Raw genomic sequence first — 20,836 nt, forward strand, 5'->3', positions numbered from 1 at the left:
TTTTTGACATATTCAGACATTAGTTTCATAGATATCAAGACTTATCTTACCAACCACACCAACCCTCACACACAATTGTCTACATTGCTGAAATATTTTTTAATCCACCTGAAATATTCCAAATTTAATTTTGAACTCAGCTTCTCCACAAGACTTTAAGGACCTAGGTGTTTTTATCAGCCTCAAGTCGGCCCAGTAGTAAAAGAGATGGAAGAAGGGTGTAGGCCGAAGAAGCTCTCACAGTGGAGGAGGTGGGCCAATGTGCCAAAAAGCATTAAAGAAAAAGTCTTAATAGCAGGACAGGTACTGGTCAGTTGGAAGCTCACTCCACCAGGCTGGCAATCGCAATAGGAACAGAGCGCACTGGCAGAAACGGCCCTATGGTTCCTGCCTTCCCTAGCTGCTGATGCCTCCACAATGTTATGGTAGTGTTCAGAAACTGTCCGAAGGCCTTTACCTTCGCGCGCACCCCACACACCCAGGCAGCGACTTTCTGGAAGGACAGGTCAAGACCCTAGCTAAAAAGGCGAGCGGGCCATTGTACAGGCAACAGGGAGCTAGCGTTCTCCGTGGGTCCTGTGACCTGCAGGGGGACCACAAAAGGTGCAGAAGGACGTAGAGCTGGACGGTCAACCGCAGCGGTGAGCACCTGACCCAAGGTGCTTGGAGCAACATGAACCTGCATAGCCTAGAGGGTTCCCCGTTCCTCCCTCCAGCTCCTCCGCGCTTCACTCCAACAAGCGCCCCCTTCTCATCATTTCCCGCCGCTGAGGCCGAGGAAATCCTGGCTTCCACAAGATGAGGAAAGATCAGAGAGAAGAGAGGAACTGACAGGAAGCGAGTGGACGGACGCACCACCCGGTGGGCTGGCTGGGACAGAGCTTACCCCGGCTCCCCAGACTCGCCCCCGTCCCGCAGAGACGGTGACGTTGGAGATGGGCTCTGCCCATCGCGGCGGCAGAGTCTGCGGCGGCGCGAGTCCTTCGACATCTCCTCTCCGCCTTTTTGCTCGAGTTGGAAGACCTAGGTTCTGCCAACCCCTTATTCTGGACTTTGCAACATCCGCTGCGTTTGTTCGCGAAATTGCCCTTATTTTGCGCCACGAACGAGGGAGCGCGCACGGAGGGCCGGAGGTTTGTCAGGAACGCGGAGGCCGAACCAACCTGGGCCTGCACTGGCATGACGAGAACTGTGGGTGCCTCCTGGCCCCAAACGACTTACCAAAGCTAGTTTGCACCAGTCTTTTGTAGTTGAGCATTAAGCACCCAGCCCAAGGTGTCTCAAAAAGCCGCACAGACCTTAGCTTTGGTGCTGAGCGAGACCAGCACAAGGTCGGCAGGACTGAAATACTTGAACAATCTGCAGTGTTGCAGCTGGGTCTCACCGGGGCCTTGACCTAGCATCTTCCATGCAAAGAATATTAGGTCTCTCCATTTACTAATTTACTAATCAGTGGATGCGGGCTGAAACCAATTGCTTCGTTTTTATTTAAAATCGCTACACACTGATTGGTGTACTCTCTTGATCTCTGCTTCTTCAGTAACTCAGGGTTGCTTGGTGGTCTTAGTCCCACGCAAGTGTTTGCCTGTTTACTTGGTTGTAAAGATATTGTGGGGATATGATTAAGCCAAATATAGTGGTCATATTGGAAGTAAAAAATATGGTTTGCTCTCTACTCTTCCCACATTTAAAAAATTTCTGAGATGCACCCTACTTCTGTGCTTAATTGGGTGTATTATTATGTGTATGAGACCTCCATCTCATCAGGAGTTAAAGTGACACAGTAGAACTGTTAACATTTATACAGGTCTTGTTTGCCAGACACTGTTGTAGGTGCTCTGCCGGTATTAGCACCTTTTATCTTTAGTGAAGTATTACTGAGGGAAGTACATGCTGTCATTCCCATTTTACAGATGAATTGTCACATGGTGAGATTAATTTGCTCAATTCTCTTCTCCTGGTGTAATGGGAAAGGACAGGAAGTCTAGAGACCTATTCCAGGCCCATCTTCACTATTTACCACTTGTGCTATGTTTATAAGTTACAGTTGCTCAACAACTATAGTTGAGTCTCTGTTTCTTTACCTGAAAAGTAAAGGTGCTACAGCAGTTGTGTTGACCTCCTTTAGTTTTTATGCACATCAAACAACAATGTTCTTTAATGAAACAAATGGGGTTGCTGGAGGGATGGGGGGGTGGAGTGATAGACATTGGGGAGGGTATATGTTGTGGTGAGTGCTGTAAATTGTGTAAGTCTGGTGAATCACAGACCTGTATCCCTGAAACAAATAATACATTATATATTAATAAAAATAAATAAATAAAAATAAAAATTGGAGAATTTTCAAAACTATAAAGCACTATATGAAATATAACATGTTATGTATTATACTTGTTTCAGTCTTGACTATTGAAGTAGGCCAATTAGGAAATTAACTAAATTATTACCCAGACAAGTGTAATATGTCCCTGAAGTAGAATTACCATTAAATTTGAACTGTAATTAAAATTAACAATATTATTGCCAGATAGAGTAATTCATTTAGTTCTGATAATGAATTATAGTTGCAGGGTAGCTACAAGATCCTTTTGAAATCAATTATGTAGATGAACTACCTTTGAAATTACCTCAGAGACACTACTTGTTTAAAAAAAAAAAGTTTCTCAGAAACATCTGGCTCAGTTGGTAGCACATGTGACTCTTTGGCTATTAAAAAACAAAAAAGTTTCTCAATTACTCATAATACTAATAATATATCAAATTACAGAGTCAGGTTTTGTTGAAGTCCACTGGACTCTGGCAAATATACTCTGAAACAGTAATCATTTCTTTTCAAAAATCCTACAGCATGCAAAATATGTTTGTTCATCCCTGTGAGTTTCCAGGAATAAATGATCAGAAATTACTGCTACACCAGTAATACACCAGATATTCAGAAGAATTTTTTGTATAATTGTATAACGTATACAATTTTTGCATAATTGTATAATGTATACAATTGTATAACAAAACATTCAAGAGAATGTTTTGTATAATTCAAAACATATTACTACATGTTACTACAGGTGCTAAGAATAATATCTGAAATAAATGCATTCATTTGGGCTAATGAAATCTCAATGAAACTCAAAATTTTGGGTTTCATGTTCATGTATTTAGTTTCTTTCTTGGGTGAAAAACAGTGCAATACAAAATCTGCAGAGCTTTATTTCAGCATGATCTAAATTATCCTTTAAAAACTGCTACTTCGGGTGCCTGGGTGGCTCAGTAGATTAAGCCTCTGCCTTCGGCTCAGGTCATGATCCCAGGGTCCTGGAATCAAGGTCCGCATTGGGCTCTCTGCTCAGCAGGGAGCCTGCTTCTCCACCCCACCCCGCCACCGCCTTCCTCTTTGCCTGCTTGTAATCTCTCCCTTTGTGTCAAAAAAATAAATAAATAAATCTAAAAAAAAGAAAGAAAGAAAAACTGCTACTTCAACTGTAAACTTCCACATGTTCTTCTTTGTGATTTCCAAGTGATGAAATATCAAGCTGTATACTTAAAGGAACAGAAGCCAATGATTCTGACTGGGGAAATTTAGGATTATTTATCAGGCCCATTACCCACAGGTGAATGAGACTGGTGAACAATGTATTTTTGAAATGTGTATTTTTAAATGTAAGAATGAAAGAGCATTTGTTTCTAAGTATAATTTAGTAATAGTGTTGTTAAGCATTCTTTGTCCCCTTGTAAAATGGCTCTTCAAGTATCTAGATAAGACAAAACACTTTCTAAACCAATCACCTATAACAAGGGTGGGTATTCATCTTTCTGCCACAGTTATCTCTGTTTGGTCCTTGGACCTAGCAGATACCAACTGCAAACTCATCTGGGGCTATTGGCTACAGGCTTCACCGTTCCTACATATGGGCTTACTTAGGCTTCCTTGCTGCAACAGCTGAAGTCAAAGCAGGAGAGTTCAAATAGGACAGTCTTTGAGGTAGTCCTCTATTGTAGCTAATACCAAACATATTTTGTGATATAAGAATCAGATATGAATTGTTTGGTTCAGAAATGCATGATGCTGGGGCAGAGCAAAGAGAAAAATACTGCTTGATAAAACTGCTAAACCTAAATACCAAAGGGAAATTTATACGTTGTTTTGAAACGTGTTCTAACAAAGCAGCCTGAGGAAAGAATGCTAAGAAACTTCTACCTTGAAAAGGGAAAGGTGAATTAATTCCTCTAGCCCTAGGAGGGGTTGGTAATCAAGGACCCTGAAGAAAGAACAATCTGAGCTGAAGGGCTTTAGGTCTAAAAAAGATGAGGGGGGGGGGCGTCATTTAATGTACATAGTGTTCAGGGCCAAACGGGTGATCCACTTTTACACATGAGACGCATGTACTGTCTTTAGCTTGAGAAATAGGTACCAGAAAGGTGAGGTGGAAGAAGGTCTAATGGATTTCCACAAATGAGTCAGAGTCATTTTTAAAAAGATTTATTTGTTTATTTGAGAGAAAAAGAGAGTGAGTGAGAAAGCACAGAGGGAGGGGGAGAAGCAAGTTCCCTGCACGGCAAGTAGCCTAATGTGGGGCTCCTTCCCAGGACCCTGGGATCATGACTTGAGCTGAAGACAGATGTTTAACCAACTGAGCTACCCAGGCAACCCATGAAGACGAATTCTAAACAACTAGTTCGTGATGAAGGTCCTCCTGGTGGATCATATTTTGGATTGTATTTTGGATCAATCCAAAATAAAAGTATTAACTTCAGAAGAGGAAATTGGAAAAGCTGACCCCAGGGTCTGGGGAATATCCTGGGGGAACTCACTCTCTGGGGATGGTGATTTCGAATAAAAAGGCCCCATGGGGAGAGGGACAGGGCTGGGTCTGGCATTTAGTGATATCTGCATGCACCAGCACTCCATTGGATAGGGCTGCCAAATCCAGTTCTCCAGAGAGCTGCAAGTCTTAGGGACTGAAAACCCATCAGGCCTGGTTGGACTGTAAGCATCCACACTCACTCAAGGTGACAATGGGCATATCACAGCAAATACAAAAGGAAACATCCATCCATGTTCCAGGGATCTCAGAACCTCCTGGCCGCCTGGTTCCAGACTCTTTATCTGCATTACATGATGGGAAGGATGGTTAACCTGGGCTTGTATGTCTGGACCTTGGAGGGGAAAGTAGCAAGAGAGAGGTGGCATAGTACTGAGGGTTCAACTTGAAGATATTTTTTTCCACTAAGGTGGTGGCAAATTGCCCGCTTGTGGCTAGAAAGACCTGGATGCCAATGCCCCTGACTTTATAAGGTCTCATGTGACCTGCTGGGTTTGAGGAGCCTCATGTGACCCTACATCTACTAGGGAGAGAGCCATCAGGCCAGGTCCTATCAAGTCACTTTAGTCAGCTGATAGTCTGACTTAAGTTCTTCAGGCAGCACCTGAACTAAAGCCATTGACACCAAAGCATCTTGCTTCCTTGTTGGACTGACCAGTCCTGCAGCTAGAAGATTCAAATTGGAAATGGAGCCTAGTCTGATTCCTCTAGTGTGGGAACCAGCTGGAGTTAACACAGCACGAATAATGGCTTCTACACCTGAACATGGGGCCTTCCAAAGCAGTGACATCATCGGTGTGAGCTCCGATCCACCAGTTGCAGGGCTCACTAGTCTTGGAGTTCTGGAATGGAGATGGTGTTATGTGGAAAGTCTCCCTCAGCCCTGGGGTCTCTGCAGCCTCTGGAAAGTGGTAAGGTCATAGATGGACATACATATCCTTTTGGACCTCTTACAAGGGGGCACTTCAGGATGCCTGGGTGGCTCAGTTGGTTAAGTGACTGCCTTCAGCTCAGGTCAAGATCCAAGAGTCTCAGGACTGAAGTCCCACATTGGGCTCCCTGTTCAGCGGAGAGTCTGCTTCTCCCTCTGACCCTGCCCCCTCATGCTCTCTCTATCTTTCTCTCATTCTTTCTCAAATAAATAAATAAAACCTTTAAAAATTTTTTTAAAAATTAAAAGAAAACAAGGGGGCACTTCAGCAATGGCCATGTTTTGTTTAGGGGAGGAAAGTGCCATCTATTGGAAGCACCTGTATGGAGCCTGTTCTGTCGTGGCAAGTGGAGCCTTCAGATGGAGAATCTGAAAAGGGAACTTTGCTGGGAATGTTTGGAGCCCACTGTGGGCTGATATTCAGAAAATTCTAAGAGCAGTTGCACTCTGGTTCCATTCACTGTATCAAAGTCAGGTTGTTGCAGCCTTTGGTTTTGCATTTCAATGCCTGTCCTTTAAGGTGTCAAATTCAGGACTTCTGTGCTGCCACAGACAGGTGGCATAAAATGCCAATGTTTAGCAAAAGTAAAATAAACTTTCATAACTGCTTGACAGTGTCTCAACTGCCAGTCCCTGTGGGACTTTCTTCTACAATGTTCCCAACTAAGAAAGATTAACCCAATCTTAAAGTTAGTCAACAGATCTGGACAGAATCTAATTACTACTTCCTATTTCAAGTTATATTATACTTTGGTGAAAAGACTCCATTTCAATGCTACAAAACTCTAATTTCAACTTTTCTGAAAATCTCTGTGGTCTCTATACCCATGGTTTCTTGGTTTTGAAGGGCACAATGAAAATAAAGGGAACATGATATTCATGGATATAAGGCAAAAATATTGTTTATACCCTCCCAAAACTAACTTTTTCCTACACTAGCACACAATTGGAAGCATTCTTTTTTTCTGGAGGGGGGAGCATTCTTAATAAAGTATACAATATCAGGGTTCTTTCTTTCTCATTTTATTTTTCAGTATCAGGCTTCTACCTAATTCTACTTAGAAGGCAGGGTGAATGAGTGATTGTAATAACAGCAATGAGTAATAAACATAAACTTAGTCTCACACATTTTGGAAAAGTTATTTTTCTTCTAAAGCTTTCAGAGTTATCTTCCAAAATCAAAAGGCAAAAATATTGTAATTAAATAATGTAAAGATATTAAGCCAAAATTATTTCAGGTTGAATAATCTTAATTTCTGTAAAATATAGTTAAATCTTATTAAATATTGTTATAAAAATAAAATTAACAGGGCACCTGGGAGGCTCAGTCAATTGAGCACCTGACTCTTAGTTTCAGCTCATGTCTTACTCTCCTGGCTATGCAATCAAGCCCTGTCTTGGGCTCCATGCTCAGCATGGAGTCTGCTTCAGATTCTCTCTCCTTCTGGCCCTCCCCTGCTGGAACACACTCTCTAAAATTAATTAATTACTTAATTAACTAACATAATTTTAGTATTCAATGTCCTCCTAGTTGCAATGTTTTTTTTCATCTAGTTGCCAGTGTTAATAGCGTGTTTCATATATATTAGGTCTTGGTGTACATGTGTAGGACTTTATAGAAAATATGAATTAACATTCATAAATGTTTTCACAGCTGTTGCAAATGCTATGCTAAAGTAATTTGCGAGTAATTTTGGAACTACTTGTTGGAATATGAAGAGAAGCAAGAAGCTGATGCTCCAAACTACTTGGGAATGATAATTTTCATGTAAGAATCCCTTGCATTCACAATATCTGAAAGGATTCGACAAAAAATGTAACTTGTTATGATGTCCTACATAAGGGCTTCTGTTACTCAAAACCTGTCCATTCCCTGAGCAGTACCCATCTCCGATGTCGGCAATGAACAACTGGGGAGCCATTAGGGCATTTGGATGCAATCACATTTTCTTTTTCTTTTTTAAAGATTGATTGATTGATTGATTTTAGAGAAAGAGCAAGCAAGCGAGTGAGTGAGGGTGGGGAGGGGGAGAGGGAAAGGATCTCAAGTAGACTCCCTGCTGAGCACATAGCCCAATGCAGGGCTAGATCTCATGACCCTGAGATCATGACCTGAGTGGAAATCAAGAGTTGGTTACTTAAGTGATTGAGCCACCCATGCACCCTGGGATGCAGTCACATTTTCTTTCAAAGACAAAGAACAAAAGATGTCTTGAAGTGTTTATCTACCTGTGATCTAATGGGTATCAGAGTATACCACTGTAAAATACACCATCTTGGCATAAGGATTACTTTGAGCTGAAGGCAACTGAGTAGAAGTATACAAAAAGCTTTTGTCCCTCCATTTCCCTAAAAGCAGGACATAAACTCATAAAGGCATTCCCCCTCTTCTCTCCACCAGAAAGAAGTTAATTACCAGAACCAACTCTAGACTTACTAGCCCAAAGACTGCACCAAAGGAATCTCCATAGCAAATTTTATTAATTTTATGTTTCATTAGTTCCCCATATATTTGCCTTCCCACAGTTTGCTCCAAGAAACTCAAAGAAAGGTCTTTGGCCTTTCCTTTGTCTTATCACTTCTCTAAACACTCATTGTTCTTTTGTCAAGATGCTATTTAACCCACGGGATGCCTGGCTGGCTCAGTCAGAAGAGCATGCAACTCCTGATCTCAGGGTCATAAGTTTGAGCCAATGTTGGGTGTAGAGATTATTTAAAAAAAAAAATAAAAAATAAATAAAAATTTTAAAAGATGCCATATAAGACCAAGTTCTAACCATTCCTTTGAGTTACTCACCTCTGAGTATTCCCACATATATACACTATTCTCATATAAATAAACTTGTTTTTCTCTTGTAGGTCTGTCTTTCATCAGTCTAATTCACATGGTCCCAGCCAGAGAACCTAAGATGGGTAGAAGGAAAAGAACTTTCTTCCCCCTTCTCTTAGAGGTCTTAGCAGTTTAGTGTTTGTGATATGTTGGGACCACTAAAGTGCAGGGCCCTCTCAAGGAGGGCTAAGAGTAAATACTGCCTTTATTGGTTCCTATGATAACCACCAAGTACAGGCCACAACCTCCCAATGGACCATGTAGTACAATGTAATGGTGGTTAAAAACATGGCCTTGGAAAAATGAATCCCCAAATAAATCTCAACAACTCCCTTATGTTGCCATTAATTTAAGACTACCCTGTACAGCTTCCAGATTTCCTTCTGGGATGCCAGGAACTATTTGATACAGATCTTCTACCAAATTGCCTCTATATATGACTAATTACCTGATGCATTATCACCAAAAGCCTGTAGCCATTAGGAGGGCACACCATAGAAAAGATGCATTCAGAGAACTGAGCTACCCCCTAAAAGATCTGTGCTCCAATGGAAGCCAACTTCTCATGTTAAGTGGACCTAAGTCTGTTCCCCAGATGTGTTTTGATGAATTTAACACCTTTACTGATCCAAATCTAACTTTTCAGTAACAAGAAATATAAGAAAATAAGGTAATTTCACACTATTCAAAAGAAGCCTAAATTAAAGGCCAGGAGTACAAAATTTGTTTGCATTTAAAACAAAGAATCTTGGGGTACCTGGGTGGTTCAGTGGATTAAGCCTCTGCCTTTGGCTCAGGTCATGGTCTCAGGGCCCTGGGATCTAGCTCTGCATCAGGATCTCTGCTCAGCGGGGAGCCTGCTTCTTCCTCTCTCTCTGTCAGTCTCTCTACCTACTTGTGATCTCTCTGTCAAATAAATAACTAAAATCTTTTTTAAAAATTTAAAAAAAAAAAAGAATCTTAGTGTAACAGGAGGTATTGAGTAAACACTATAATTTAAATATATGTAAGGGAAAGCCGCTCAATTTTAACAGGTTGTCTCTGTATTACAGATAAAAGCTTTTCCTCTCTAAAAAGATCTTATAAAAAAAATAAATTAAAGCAGCTCTATAAATCAACCCAGTCCATGGGCTCTGTCCCTGTGCTTTAATAAAGTCACCTTTTTTGCACCAAAAAAATTAAATAAATAAAATTTTAAAAATAATAAAACAAAATCAAAAACTAAAAGAGCTTATAACATTATAAATGTGTTATAGATTATTAAATTAAAATATATTAAATATTTATTTGCATATTATATATTATTTTACATTAATATATAATAATCTATATTATATATTAAACATATATTAAAAATATATTTAAGGTCTGAAGAACAACTGCCAACTGGTCAATTAAAATCCATATATACATGGCACCTGGGTGGCTCAGTGGGTTAAAGCCTCCACCTTTGGCTCTGGTCATGATCCCAGCACCTTGGGATCCAGCCCGCATCAGGCTCTGCTCCATGGGGAGCCTGCTTCCTCCTCTCTCTCTGTCTGCCTCTCTGCCTACTTGTGATCTCTGTCAAATAAATTTAAATAAATAAATAAATAAATAAACAACCAGATATACAGATATGTCCATATACATATTACATTTTCAAAAGTAACATCATGAAGCTTCAATTCATAAAAATGTATGAAACATGAAGAATTTGTTTCTGAACATTTTGTCTGAATGTATTTGTGGATTTATTTAGCCAAGAAGATAATTTGCCAGTGTGAATGACTGTGTCTGATGCTTAATGTTCCGATTTAAATTATTTTAAAGGTTTTGTTTGTTTGTGAGAAAATACATGCATAAGAGCAGGGTGAGGGCAGAGGGGGAGTAAGAAGGAGAGAGAATCTGAAGCAGTCTTGGCACTGAGCACAGAGTTCGACTGGGGCTCAATCCCAGGACCAGAGATTGTGACTCCACCCCAGCCAAAACCAAGAGCAGAAGCATAACCGACTGAGCTACCCCAAGGTGCCGTGGAATTAAATTATTTTATAGTTAACTTTACAAAAACACATCATAGGCTCAAGAAGAGAAATTTAACTCTGGGTTGATAAGAACAAGCCACAGGCAAGGAATAGATAAAAAGTTTGGCCCTGAAGCCAGACTCTTAAAGGGGGAAAACTATGATTTAAAGACTCTTACCTGCCTTGAAGGTGATGGAGTACTAGACCAAGGAACCTTGTTCCTTAAATGAATGCATGGAGCAGAAGCCCCACCAATCCATGTTAGATTGTGGTGTGAACAATAAACAAAATTTTATTGTGTTGAGGACCCTAAAATTTGGGGTTATCTAAAACAGTAGTTTACCTGAAAAATTCACACAATTATTACAAACCTTATAGAATTGTCAGGATTCAAGCTAAATAATCTTGCCTAAGAAAAGCAGCTCAGGTTTTGGAAAGATGGATATCAAATCAACAAATTCTCTTTTCTTTGCTAAATGACACTAAGGAATCATACTGGTTCTTTAAAATGTTTATTCCAAATTAGGGAGTTTAGTGCTTAATACCTAATTTCAAAACATTGATTAAATAAATTAAATAATGAACCTAGGAAATTTAGTATTTTGCTTTAATTTTTAAAAATGTACTGTGGGGGTGCCTGGGTGGCTCAGTGGGTTAAAGCCTCTGCCTTCGGCTCAGGTCATGATCCCAGGGTCCTGGGATGGAGCCCCGCATCGGGCTCTCTGCTCAGCAGGGAGCCTGCTTCCTCCTCTCTCTGACTCCCTCTCTGCCTACTTGTAATCTCTGTCTGTCAAATAAATAAATAAAATTTTTAAAAAATGTACTGTGTTTTTGCTTTAATTTAAAAATATTAACTGCGTGTTTTCTCTATTGTGATTAATACATTTGTACACAAGGCAAAATTGAGACCTGGAGGCATGGCATATTTGGATGGTTCCATGCAAGAATCTGTATTCTGGAACAGCTAAAGGTTTAAGTACATGTAACATAAAACATGGGGTTTCAGTTGAATGTATTACAATTAAAGTATAATTTTAAAAATCTCATATATTTTATGAATTTGTTTTAATAAAACTCATGTAAAAAACCTAGAGTTTTTAACTCAGAATTTCATACACTTTGGTTCACATCTTAAAAGTACAATTTGTTAAATAAAATCTTTTAAAAAAAGTACAATTTGTTTTAAGGAAATAATCCTGCAGACCAATGAGGGAGTTTAGAGGTTTCTCTTACCGCAGTGGTTTCTAAAGTTGCTTAAGCCTTGGAACAGTTTGTGAAAGCAATAAAGGAGGTTTGTAAGGCTTCCCCTGGATTTCAAAAAGTGTACTAGGCCTTGTGGTATAAGCATTGACTGTGAGTATAACAGATATGGGTTCTTTAGGCAACTTGCTCTTTGATAAAAGGCCAGTTACTTCACCTCACTTTCTCATATGTAAAAATAGTGGTAGGGGGTTGCCTGGGTGGCTCAGTAGGTTAAAGCCTCTGCCTTCGGCTCAGGTCATGATCCCAGGATCCTGGGATGAAGCCCCACATCAGGCTCTCTGCTCAGCCAGGAGCCTGCTTCCCCCTCTCTCTCTGCCTGCCTCTCTGCCTACTTGTGATCTCTCTCTGTCAAATAAGTAAAATAAAATCTTTAAAAAAAAAAAAAAAAAAAAAAAGCCTCTGCCTTCGGCTCAGGTCATGATCCCAGAGCCCTGGATCAGGCTCTCTGCTCAGCTGGGAGCCTGCTTCCTCCTCTCTCTCTCTGCCTGCCTCTCTGCTTACTTGTGATCTGTCAAAGAAATAAATAAATAATCTTTAAAAATAAAAATAAAATAGTGTTAGGACTATTTAACTCAAATTTACATTGTCAATTATATCTCAATAAAGATGAGAGAAAAAAGTAAAGAATACTTAAAAGATTGTTGTAAGATTTTTATGAGATAATGTTTGTAGAGTGTGACATACTGATAATATACAATAAATGGTTCTTCTCACCCTCTCTCCAATAAAAACTACAGGTAACATTTACTATCAATAAGGATGGATAACATAACCTGAATTACCTTTTTTCAATTGCTTTCATCATCAGTTCAGTATCAGATCATTTCCTTCAGAAATATTATTCCACTGTTATTATTCCAAAGTCCTGTTTTGACAGTACTCAATGTATGTGTTGAAAACCTTATTTTTCTTTCTTTCTAAAATTTGTTCCTCTTGGTAACCGAATTATCTTAGAATCTGTTGCATAACCGTAAAACATCAGTAAAAACGGTCTTTGTGTTTGGAGAACCACAGGACTAGCATGTTAGGACATATTCTCAGAAATGAATACTAGATGGCAGCTTTTAGACAAGATCATCTGGGTAAAATGACCCATTTTCCCCTCCCCTGACAAAATTTAAGCCGTCTTCTCTGAGTGTGGAATCTTTCTTACTCAGAGGATCCCGCTTCCCCAGGGACCCTCCCACTTCCTTCCACCAACACAGCAGTTACTAACCTAAAAAACGAAGCATCTATAGAGAACCCTGAAGAGAAAAGATTAAATAAAAAACGGAAATCCGGGGAGCCTGTGTGGCTCAGTGGGTTAAAGCCTCTACCTTCTGCTCAGGTCATGATTCTGGGGTCTTGGCATCATGCCCGAGCTGGGCTCCCTGCTCAGTGCGGAGTCTGCTTCTCCCTCCCTCTTTGCCCCACCCCTCCCGCTAGTGCTCTTTCTCTCAAATAAATAAAATCTTAAAGAAAACAAACAAACAAACAGAAATAAACAACAAAAAACTTACCTATATGCCTGTCCTTCCATTATACTTTACTTTCATTTTTAAAGAGTAAATACAAAGTGATTTTATCTTTGCGGTGATGGAGAAAATAGAGCAGGGGGAGAAAGGAATCTTCCTGAATCAATTCTAAAGACATCAGTACATTGTTCATTATAAAAACAAGTTTTTCAGCTTGTTCTTTTTCTTTTAAAAACATCTCTATTTTTTCTTTCATTCATATCTTCAAGTCAAGTGTTTACAGTGTAGAATTTGGTGCATGTATCAGTCTGTCACTAAGGGTGGGAGAATAGAAAATATATTTGGGTAAGTTTAACCTGCTACCCTTCAGACCAACACAGTCTTATGAGGAACATAGATGTCAGAGTAAGGTACACTTTCTGGCATATACATTTTGGTAGTACAGCACCAATGAAGTCTTATAAGTAGCATCTTACTATATTATGTTGAGGTAAGGAAAAAAGAAGTAAGCTAATTTGAGTGCCTACTCTATGATGGGTGCTTTACAATACCTATACCACATTAGTTAACTAACACCTTTTACTCATTTTTTGAGATGAGGAATCTGTTTTTCAGGAAGATTAACTAAAAGGTACAAACTCACACAGAGGCTGGCAGGATCAGGAACTGAAACTAGGTGTTAACTGCCTCTTAAAGAAGGCACAATGAGTGAGATGTTCATTTTGTAACTTGAATTAATTTCTGCCTCAGGAATATGTTTTTCTTATTTTCTTCAGCAATAGTTCTCTCAGTGTCATAGGCAAAAATCAAATTATAGTGGACTTGGTGTTACAGAATGGCAATATTCTCTTTCTATAATCTCTTCTTGCCCTGTATTAATTTTCCAGATACTGAATTCTCTGCTTTCACTCTTTTATTCCCTCTTCAACTAGTTGTTCCTGGCCTTTCTCATTCTGTTTTGTTCTCATTCAAATTCTGTTATCTGATCCTAAAGTATATGAGTTTCCTAGGACTTTGTAGTAAATTACTATAAGCTGGGGGCTTAAAACCAGAGAAATTTATTCTCTCATAGTTCTGGAAGCTAGAAGTCCAAAATCAAGGTTATTATCAAAGCCATATCACCTCTGAAGGCTCTAGGGAAGAATCCTTCCTTGCCTTTTCTAGCTTCTGGTGGTTGCTGGCAAATTTTGACAGTCTTGGCATATGACAGCATCACTCCAATCTCTGTCTCTGTCTTCACATGACCACATCTTCCATCTGTGTATGTCTGTGTCCAGATTTCCTTTTATAAGAGGGACACAAGCTGCCCTAATCCAGCATAACCTCATTTTAGCTTGACTACATCTGCAATGACTTTATTTTCAAATAAGGTCACACTCACACGTCCCAGGTGGACATGAATTTGGGAGATATACTATTCAACATAGCACATAAAATTTGTTTTTAGTTTCCTGATTCTCTGCTTTAGGGCCTGTTTCTAACTAAACCTGGAATAATTGCAATGAGCAGAATTACTCTTCCAACTTCCTTCTATGGTCTTTCATTTTCATCTACTCCATTTGTGAGTGGCTGAAGCACTTTACTTATCTTGCCTAGTGAAGTATTTCTGTCTTCATGTTTTAACTATTGCCTATTTCAGTGTATGCACAAGTTTTTCATTACTTTTGTTCTTAGCTTCAGAATTCACCTCCTCAAGATAATTGCTTCAATTCTCTTTGCCATTCTCTTTGTAATCAACAGAGTTGTCCTTTTCTTTTGGAGATCTCTTATGTACATTCACGGTTTTACTCAGCTCAATGTGGCTGGCTTATCCCAATTCTCTACTCTCTGTAGATACTGCTCTATTTTCCAAAAACCTGAATCTTTTCCCCTTGCATTTTAAAGAGCTCACATTTTATGATCTCTTTAATGACTTCTGCTTCCTTGATGCTGTGGTCCAAATGTTGGTGTCTTCCCCCAAAATTCGATATGTTGAAATCCTAATGCCTGATGTGATGATATTAGAAAGTAGAGCCTTTGGGAGGTGCTTAGGTCAAGAGGATACATTTTGGTACCTTGATCTTGGACTTCCCAAATTCTAGAGCTGAGAAATAAATCTCTGTTGTTTTTAAATAACTAGTTGGTGGTATTTTGTTATAGCAGCTGGAAAGGACTATGACAACTAGTGACTTTTTTTAGTTCTATAAATTGTAGTGATTTCTTACGTTTTATGTTTCTAGAAATTTGTAACATTTTTCACATTTCTTCACCACTTCTTTCTCAAAGTCCATCTTAAATTCATTGTCCTCTGCCCTTGCCTACTTTTTTAAAATCCTGGTTATAATTTTAAGCCCAGCCTTCTTAATAGTGAGTCGTATTCTGAAGCATATTCCTAAGTGACCATGAATCCTAGGATTTCTTAGCTCCTGTTTTTTTTCTGTTAATGTTTGGACACATTCCTAGGAATTTCTGGAATTTTTTTTTCTAGTGAGGTTTATTTTCAACAATTTGAGGTTTATTACCTTGCATAATCTATTTTACATAGAAAGGAACTTTCTCCAGATTAAAATAATACATTCACCAACCTCCATCAAGGCCATGATAATGAGAGGCTTCAAGGCCACTCCATAAACATTAAATCTAGATGCAAATACTACATGAAGCATAGCTGAAGTTAACTGTTTCCTTCCGGTGTATTCTCTGCCTTCCCTAACTTCCTTTGTGGGTACCCTAGTGGCCAAATCTTCCTTAAGTCAATTTTTGGAACTGACGTTCCAACATGGGACACCCTTTCCCTCTATGTTTGATTTGAAAAGGGTTCTTGAACTGCTTCTCCTGTCTGGGTCTGGGGTCAAAGGCAATGGAATGGAGGTGGGGCAGGACCAGGGGAAGGAGGAAGAGGGGGAAGCTGGGCTCCTGGGGTATGGCTTTTTCTTTAGTCTCTTAGTGTTGTGTCCTGTGTCCATCTACAGCCACCACCTTTCACACACACCCCAATTCCCATGCCCCCCAGCGTCTTCCATCCCCACCTCCTCCTCCACGCTGGCATGGTCTGCAGCCTCCTGCCATTCTCCAGCTTCCCTCTATCCCTCTACCCCTCCCACTAAAGCACATCTGCTCTTCAGGTCTATGTGCCCAAACTTCCCTCATGAATAAATAAAGATAGACTTACCCGGGAAAAAATAGACTTACCCGGCAGAAAATAAGATAGACCTTATTTTCAATAGAAAAACCCCTGGGAGACCTTGGTTTTTCTTTTTCTCGTCTACTCACTGCCTATTTACTTTGCTGTTACTTCTACTTCTTGTTTTTCTCATTGTCAGTCATCTGTGTATTGGTTAGAAATAAGTCTACACCATTTATTTATCTAATGTGAAGTATAACACATATACTGAAAACAGCATAGAACATTTTACCATTTAAATAGTTTTAATATAGAAACCCTTTAAATACTATCCAACAGATACCAACTGCCCCCTCCCTCCAAGATCACAACCCATCTCTCTCCTCTGGAGATAAATTCTACCTAGATTCTCATAGGAATCACTTTCTTGCTTTACTTACCCCCTTTCAGTATCATTACCTTAATGTGCATACCTAAACAGTACAATTTGGTTGTAACTATAATTGAAGATTATATATGTGGACTTACACCCCATGCATTTTTTTTAAAAGATATTTTTTTATTTATTTGACAGAGAGAGAGGGAGGTATCACAAGTAGGCAGAAAGGCAGGCAGAGAGAGAGGGGGAAGCAGGCTCCCCGCTGAGCAGAGAGCCCGATGTGGGGCTCGATCCCAGGACCCTGGGATCATGACCTGAGCGGAAGGCAGAGGCTTTAACCTACTGAGCCACCCAGGTGCCCCCACCCCATGAATTTTATGTCTTCTTTCAACATTGTGATATTTATCCATTTGGATTTAACTGTAATTTGTTCCTTTTCATTTACATCGTTTTCTGTTGTATGACTATTGCTTCTCATGTTCATAGATAAAGGGACTATTTGTTTGGGGCTATCAGGAACATTCCTGTCCATGGATCCTGGCGCACAGGTGCTTAATGTATCACTGTTAAGATATAAAGTTTAATTCATAAGGTCTGTAGTAAGGCCCAGAAATTTACATTTCTAAAAAATCCTGGGAAATGCTGAGATTTTTGGTCTGTAGTCTACTTTTGAATAGCAAGGGTCAGTGTATAGCTGAAAGTGAAAGTGCAGGAGCACAGAGTATTTATATCTTCAGTTTTTTAGGAAATGTCAAAACTATTTATAAAATTGTTGCATATTTACACTCTTTCTCTGAGTGTTCCTATTGTTCATCATTCTTGACAACATTAGTTATTGCTAGATTTTTCTGTGTTAGATTCTTAACATTTGTCAATCAGAGGAGTGATTTAAATTTGCATTTTTTGGATATTCATGAAATTGAAAGCATTTTAACATTTATTATCCATTTGGATTTACTCTTTTTGGGAAATGTTTGAGGTTCCCCCTACCAACACCCATTTTCTTTTTCTCCTTGGAAAAACTGCTGTCCCTTTGACCACTGTTGGGGAGGAAAAGCTTCCTCGATCCTTTTAGGTTTCATAACTGGAGTTGACTTAACTTGGCGAAATAAAAAGCAAAATATCACATCTTTTGCTTTTCCATTTTCCTATGAATTTCTCTGATAATCAAACTGATAAAAGGTTGTTAGTAAGAAAAAAAAAAAAGGTTTAGTCATTTACCTATGGCATTACCCAAGGAAGAAGCTAGATCACGGAACAGAGGCTTATACACTTTAGTAGGAAAAAATGGCTTCTATGGGAAGAATAAATAGATTTATTAGGATAAACAAATAATTTTTTTGAAAAACAAGAAGAAATTTTTGAGATTTATGTTGGTGGGAGTGGTCTTTCCTTCCTTTTCATGGCCATGGGAAAGGGATTTATGATACATTTACTCTTGGTTTCTCTACTGGGGTAGACTTGCACTGAAGGAATTCTGGCAGCCTCACTTCCCAGAAGTATCTGCTTTTAGTCAGGTAAGGGAAGCTCTCAGAAGGCTTCTTTCTACACCTATTTATTCTCAAATGTCTTCAGCTTAAAATAATCTCCATACTGACCCTGGGTTCCAAAGGGTCCCTACACCATCTTATAAATTTCCAAGTATTTTTTTTTCTTCCTGAGGTGTCTTTTTTGCTTTTATTTATCTTTTTAGAGAGAGGGAAAGAGAGCATATACACCATGAGCAGGGAGAGGGTCAGAGAAACAGGGAGAGGGAGAGAGAATCTTAAACCAGACACTTAGCTAACTGAGCCACCTATGCACCCCTCTTCCTGAGTTGCTTCTTGAGGTGCATCAAGCTATCTAGTTAAATTAATCACTTGGTTGTTACTGGACCTTTATTTTTAGACCTCTTATACTATGAGTGCTTTCAAAAGTACTCAATTTTTAAAATTATGAGCACTGGGTGTTATACACAACTAATGAATTGTTGAACACTACATCAAAAACGAATGATGTACTATATGCTGGCTAACTGAACATAATAATAAAAAATACATACATACCAATAAATAAAATAAAATAAAATAAAACAATAAAAAGCACTGTACCTGTAGGGGGTGGGGAGAAAGAGACTTTCTGGTATCCATTTTCAGTTGAATTAAATACTAGGCAGGTAAGCATTCTTATTTTAGCTGACTTGTTAGAGATGCTTTTCAGCAATATGAGAATGAGTACAGTATATTGTGCTACTTTCTGAGATAAATTTCATACCTTTTTGAAAAGAGGCCTCCTGGAGTTAAGTACAAGAGGAAGCAAGTTAATGGTGAGATCAAAAGCAAAATATCGGAACTTTTGCTTTTCCATTTTCCTATGAATTTCTCTTGATCTAGGGGGGAAAATATCAGGGTTATGAATTCTTCCCCACCCCCATAGCCTTACAGTTTTTTTCTGTCTCTCATTTGTTTCCTTCCTTTTGCCAAATACCCCTCCCTTTTTCCATAGCTGATGGAAGCTCAGACTGAAACATGCTCCACTGTAGCAAATATATTAAGCTTGGCAGAAAAATTTCCTTTCAGTTTTCCCAGTCATATTGAACACATTATCTCTGTTGCAGGTCCTTTTAATAAGAGGCAGAGTGTATGTATTTTTATAAAGATTTTATTTATTTGCAAGAGAGCAGGAGAGCACAGAGGGAGAAGCAGACTCCCTGCTAGGCAGAGAGCCCAATGTGGAGCTTGAGTCTATTTTTTAAAAATATTTTATTCATTTATTTGAGAGAGAGACAGTGAGAGAGAGCATGAGTGAGGAGAAGGTCAGAGGGAGAAGCAGACTCCCCGTGGAGCTGGGAGCCCAATGTGGGACTCGATCCCGGGACTCCAAGATCATGACCTGAGCTAAAGGCAGTCGCTTAACCAACTGAGCCACCCATGCGCCCCAAGGAGCTTGATTCTAAGACCCTGAGATGACGAAAGGTAGACACTCAACTGACTGAGCCACCCAGGCACCCCCAGAATGTATATTCAAAGCTAATGAATAAAACAAATCATTAGAAAAATGGGCCAAGATTTGCACTGAGTTCCCAGAAAAGAGACTATAAATGGCTCTTAAATACAAGATTCTCATTTTCTAAGAGAAATGAAAATTAAAACTATTATGTGATACAATGACAATCTTATCACATCATCAAAGTAAGTATGTATGCTAATGTCTTGTTGATGAGTCTATGGGGAAACATACACACATTGCTAGTAGAAATTAAATCCATAAAACCCTTACAGAAGGCGGTTTGGCATTTATTTATCAAAATTTCAAATGCATATAATTTTGACACAGAAGGTGTTTTTTTTTTAAAGATTTTATTTATATATTTGACAGAGAGAGAGAGAGCACACAAGTAGACAGAGCAGCAGGTAGAGGGAGAGGGAGAGGGAGAAGCAGGCTTCCCACTGAGCAGAGAGCAGGATGCCAGGACTGGATACCAGATCATGATCTGAGCAGAAGGCAGAAGCTTAACCAGGTGCCCCCAGAAATGGTCTTCTAGGAATTTATATTGTCATAAATTTGCATAATTCCAAAACAACTTTTTTCATTACAACATTGTGCATAATCAACAAAAGACTGGAAGGATCCCAAATATCTATCAACAGGGCATTGGTTTAAAAAAAAAAAGCAACATTGTATATCCATACCACAGAATCTGTCCAGCTATACAAAAAGCAATGACAAAATGCAATGAGAGGCTGGGGGATGCTAAAGAGTAAGACTCTAGAGATGGCAGCGGCGGGTTAGTCTTAGCCCCATGGGGTGGGGATGGAAATTATGTACAAGAAGCAAGGTATTTCTTAAACTGGGTAGCTAAAAATCTAAAAAAAAAACAGGCCAATTTATGTTTACATTAGCGGAAAATAGGTTGTGCTGTGGTTCTCTTAGGTGTGAGAATACGTATGCTCGTGGGACGCACGATCACTCCCGATAACGCAAGGGAAAGGGAAGATGACGGCGACAGAGCCTCATCAAGTACCACTAGCACGCGCGCTCCCTACTCTAGCTCCAGGTCTCGAAAGAGCACCT

The sequence above is a fragment of the Mustela putorius genome, unplaced genomic scaffold, assembly GCF_011764305.1.
Source record: "Mustela putorius furo isolate JIRA1106 unplaced genomic scaffold, ASM1176430v1.1 tig00003944_pilon_pilon_pilon, whole genome shotgun sequence".
Lineage (NCBI taxonomy): Eukaryota > Metazoa > Chordata > Mammalia > Carnivora > Mustelidae > Mustela > Mustela putorius.